Consider the following 5,322-nt stretch of genomic DNA (forward strand, 5'->3'; position numbering starts at 1 on the left):
ACAAAAGAAAAATTAAACAAATGGGATTATATCAAACTAAAAATCTTCTGCACAGCAAAAGGAACAATTAACAGAGTGAGAAGACAACCTACAGAACGGGAGAAAATATTTGCAAACTGTGCATCCAGTGAGGGGTTAATATCCAAAATATACAAGGAACTCAAACCACTTAGCAGTGAAAAAACAAGTAGCCTGATTAAAAAATGGGCAAAAGAGCTGAACAGACATTTCTCAAAGGAAGATGTACAAATGGCTAACAGACACATGAACAAATGTTCGACATCACTAAGCATCAGGAAAATGCAAATAAAAATACATTGAGATATCCTCTCACCCCAGTTAGACTGGCCATTATCAAAAGGACAGAGAATAACAGATGCTGGTGAGTATGTGGAGAGAGGGGAACCCTCCTACACTGTTCGTGGGACTGTAAATTAGTACAGCCATTATGGAAAACAGTATGGAGGTTCCTCAAAGAACTATAGATAGAACTGCCATATGACCCAGTAGCAATTCCACTGCTGGGTATATACCCAAAGAAATGGAAACCATCACGTCAAAGGGATACCTGCATTCCCATGTGTATTGAAGCTGTATTTACAATAACCAAGAAATGGAACCAACCTAAATGTCCATCGACAGATGACTAGATAAGGAACACGGGGTATGTATATACAATGGAATACTACTATGCCATAAAAAAGAAAGAAATTCTTTTTTTTTTTAAAGATGACCGGTAAGGGGATCTTAACCCTTGACTTGGTGTTGTCAGCACCATGCTCACCCAGTGAGCAACCGGCCATCCCTATATGGGATCCGAACCCGTGGCCTTGGTGTTATCAGCACCACACTCTCCCGAGTGAGCCACGGGCCTGCCCCCAAAAAGAAAGAAATTCTGCCATTCGCAGCAATATGGTTGAGTTTGGAGAAAATTATGTAAGTGAGATAAACCAGGCACATAAAGAGAAATACCACATGTCCTCATTCATAAGTGAGAGCTAAAAAAAAAAAAAACAGATAAATAAGAAAGAAAGATACAACAATCACAATAATATGTTGATCTTTCAAAAGGAGAGAACAGAACTGCAGTTAGTAGAGGTGGGAAAGGGGGAGGGAGTGGGGTCTAGAAATTGGTAAAAGGTCACAAAGAATAATTATGTTTTGTAATGATGAATATACTAATTATCCTGATTTGTTCATCACATGTTGTACATAGGTATTAACAGTCAACTCTGTACCCCACAAATATGTGTAATCAATTCTGTTTCAACAAACAAAAAAAATTTAAATAAAAATAAATAAATAAATTGGTCTGTCGTCTTGATTCTAAATCTTGGCTCACCCTCAGAAAAATCCCTCTTCCTTTCTCTTTCTTTGCCCCATTTGTGATTCAAAGAGTACTTCAAATGTGCTACCAATCCTAAGGATCATGCTGCTGACCTACCTGTAGGAGAGCCATCATATTGGAGGTAAAATCAGTAACGAAAAGCTTGAATCTAAAGTGTTTAAACATGCTCAAGCCCCCCTCAGAACCATCTCACTTTCCACCTTCATTCTTTTCCACTTGGACGTCTGTTTCTAGGGGCTGGCTGCTTAGCTCAGTTATTTTGAGTGTGGTGTTGATAACATCAAGGTCAAGGGTTCAGATTCCTGTACCCGCAAGCTGCCAAAAAAAAAAAAAAATCTGTATTTCTATAAGCACCAAAATTCGTGAAAGGATTTCTTATCCATCCACTTTTAGTACATTAGAATTGAAAGGAGACTTAGAGATCACTTAGAATTCAACTCTTTCGTTTACAGTCCTCCGCTGTTCGCCACCTGAAATCTATTTCGCAGGGAGCCATTTGCTGACTGGCTAGCTGGGCCTCCTTCCTGATTCTTCATTTTTCTCTGAAGCATAGGGACTTGTCCCTGCGCTTATTCATAAAGGAAGGCCTGTGTTGGTAGCTGGGTGGGCGCCCTCAACAGGTGAGCGCGGCACATTTTGATTCCCTCTGGCAGATCTCACTTCTCACCACAAGATGGGTTAACTGCTGGGCTTCCATGGCCCCAAGTTCCCTCTCCTCTTGTCACACTAGGGACACTAAGTGAGACACCAAGGGCCACACAGCTATCAGCTGTTCTGAGCTTGGGGCTTCAGTGGCATTTCCAAAGCCTTTTATTGTTTTCCTATTGACTACCCTCCAAGTAGTTTCTAAGAAGAAGAAAAAAAATTTTTCTTCAATGAGGGCTTCCTCTTCCTGTCCCATTATTTCTGTCAATGGCTGAGCCAAGGGGCACCTGCAAATTGCTGCTCCCATAATTTCATCAGTGCCCCCTCCCCAATTCTTTGATATTGGCCTTTGACATTCCCTCAGTTTGACGTAAAGTATTTTGCAAAATCAGCTTTAAGGCCTCTCTTCCAGACAGTCTGCATCCTCTAATCCATCCTCAATAGAAATTCTGGACATGCCATGCCCTTGGAGACATTAGCAGGGCAATGTTTCCAAGTAGGGGGTGTGCTGCCTTTCCTAAAGCCCACCCATCCTTTGAAGCCCTCATTCCTCTAAACTGGACAGAACAGAGGTGCCTCAGTCTCACCTCTAGTTTGCGTTGTGTCAAGCAGCAAGAGAACCGTGCATCAGAACCTAGCTTCAAGTGACGTTCTTTGTGGATGACGATCCTTGTGGATGATGGGGTGAGTTTGTAGCATAAGGTTAGGGCCTTTCTTAGTTTCAATGTAGACAAAGTTTTCTTCTCTAATTAGCTTCTTTCAGTTCCTTTCAATGAGTATAGGTATGGGAAGAAATGTTTTTTTAAAACATGCTTTTACCACAACACTTTTCTTTTACAGATGAAGAAATTGAGGGAGGGAGAGGTAAAATGAGCCGATCAGATTCACATGACCAGAGAGTAGCAGAGGAGAGGACAGAACCCAGACACCCGCTTCTAGACTAACAACTTATTTTCCTGTTTTGTTTAAAAACCAACACCACATCAGTTTTTTTAAAAACTGCCTTTCATTTTAAAATATTTGACTTTTCAACTGCATTATGGATTTAGTTAGTGGCTTCAGCTCAGAAGTGAATTATTATTTAAATCAAGTTTTCTATGGGAAAATGCATTTCTGAATCCAAAAATTCAATTTCCTTATGAATCTCCGGAACAGTGCATAACCCCTCACAAAGATTTCAGGAGACCAGTTGAGCACTGTGAAATTCTCAAATGGAAAAAAAGCCGTTCTAGGCATTTCTACTGAAGGGAAAGTCTGTGCACAACATGTGGGGGGATTTAATGGTAACCAGTTAGGCTGGAAGGAGAATAGAGCACTCCATTATAAGCCTGCAATCTTGGTTCAGTGTTTGGATTTTACTTGTCTCATGAATATGCTCTTTTAATTATGCTTTCCCTATTTATGTTTTGTTGTGGTACCTATCTTCTGTCAGCAGTGGTATTAAAGTTGCAAATAAATTTTTGTTGGACTATTTGGAACATTAAGTTATATAAATGTTAATTAACAACAACAAAGACAAAAGTTCCCAAGTTGGGAAACATTTTCCTAACAAATTGCTGCAGAGATAGGGCACAGGGAGGTGAAGGCTTCAAACACTTCAGAATTTCCATGGAAATAATAATAATAAAAGCTACCATTTAGGGGACTGGACTGCCCTCCCACAACCAGGCATGCTGCACCAGCACCTCAGGGCCCACCCGGGGACCCGAGGCAAGGAGAAGAGTACCGGACCCTCCTCCCACAGCCAGGCACACCGTGCCAGCACGTTGGGGCCCACCCAGGGTCCCGAGGCATGGAGAAGAGGACCAGACATACCCCACAACCAGGCACACAGCCAGCACCAAGGAGCATGCCCAAAACATCACCTCCATGTGGCTGGCCCACCACAGCCACTATAATAACCGTGGCTGCCACAAAAGCAGCTAGATACCACAAGCACCATGCAGACGGTCCACCAGCCACTGGAGTGCACTGACACAAGGAGAGTCACCAGCAGAGACAAAGAAAAGATGATGTCTCTCTCCACAAAGCCCATTTCAGAGTGACAGAAGATGCATCTGCTCTACGATAACATTGGGAGACCTGATCACATCTCTCAGCATTGGACAGATCATCTAGGCAAGAAATTAACAGAGTAACCATGATTCTTTCAGAAGGAGAGAAGAAATCTAGTGTAATTAGAGGGGGCAGGGGGGAGGGAACGAGGGAAGGGGAGAGATTGGACAAGGGGCATAAAGAATAATTATGATTTATAACAATATATATGCTAGTAATATTGATCTGATCAACATATCTCAGTGTTCAACCCCAAAAATATGTATAATTGATTTTGATTCAATAAATAAAATAAAATTTTTTAAAAAGCTACCATTTACTGAGCACTTAATTTGTGCCAACCACTGTCCTGAATATTTTACACACATGTTACTTAATCTTTACAATGAGCCTATGAGGTAAACATGACTTTTCAGGTGAGAAAACAGAGTCTGAGAGAGGTTAGCAGCATTCTCAAGGTCACACAGCTGGTGGGAAGAAGATCCTGAGATTTAAGTCTGGGTTGAACCAATGGTAAAGCGGGAACATTCGACAGTCACCAATCCTACAATTTGGTGCTCGCTGATTCTTGAACCCCAAACCCATATGCTTTTTATTCTTTCCAAATCTGTTTGTCAGTGTTCTGGAAAGATAGAAATGGGCTGCTGGAACTCTGCTGCTTCTCTCTCAAGGTAGTCTACACTTTGGTGCCAGTCAGTCCCATTTCTCACCTTCTGTCATTCACACTTTTCTTACTTCAATTGTGAGTTTAGGTCCTACTCTTCTGCCTGAAGTGCCCTCTTCCACCCTGTCCATTTCATCTCTCCAACTGAGTCACCTTCTTCAAGGGAGATCTTAAAGACTACAGCACCCAGCAGAGGCTTCTGACGAACTGTTCCCTAGTCTGCCCTTTCCCTCAGCACTTACGTATGGTACGTGCTTGTCCTTTTCCTTGTGTGTGTAGTTATCCTGTTTCACTTAAACCATCAACTCCTTGAAAATAATTATTGTATCATTGAGTTTTTCGGGTAGTTTTGGCAAAAGCATTTATGATTATTAAAAATAAGTGAAGTGTGAAACTTGTTAAAATTCACCTTTTTTTAAAAAAATGGATTGAAATTTGAAGAGTTCAATGTAAATAACAGAGATGTTCTCTCCAGAAAGTAATTAGCTATTGCATCAGATAGGTGACTGAACTAGGTGACTTTTGAGTTCCTTTTGGGCCTGCGGTTTCATCACCACCTTGGTACCAACTGAGTGGCAGAAGGTAGTGCGATAGTGGTGGGACCAAGAAG

General features: G+C 41.5%; 1 pseudogene; it reads right to left on the reverse strand.

The window, feature by feature from the left end:
- The window catches only part of LOC103603159, a 3,087-nt pseudogene extending 1,628 nt beyond the window's left edge, over positions 1-1,459 (reverse strand).
- Positions 1,460-5,322: the final 3,863 nt, after the last annotated feature.

The sequence above is a fragment of the Galeopterus variegatus genome, unplaced genomic scaffold (genome assembly GCF_000696425.1).
Source record: "Galeopterus variegatus unplaced genomic scaffold, G_variegatus-3.0.2 Scaffold4469, whole genome shotgun sequence".
NCBI classification, from domain to species: domain Eukaryota; kingdom Metazoa; phylum Chordata; class Mammalia; order Dermoptera; family Cynocephalidae; genus Galeopterus; species Galeopterus variegatus.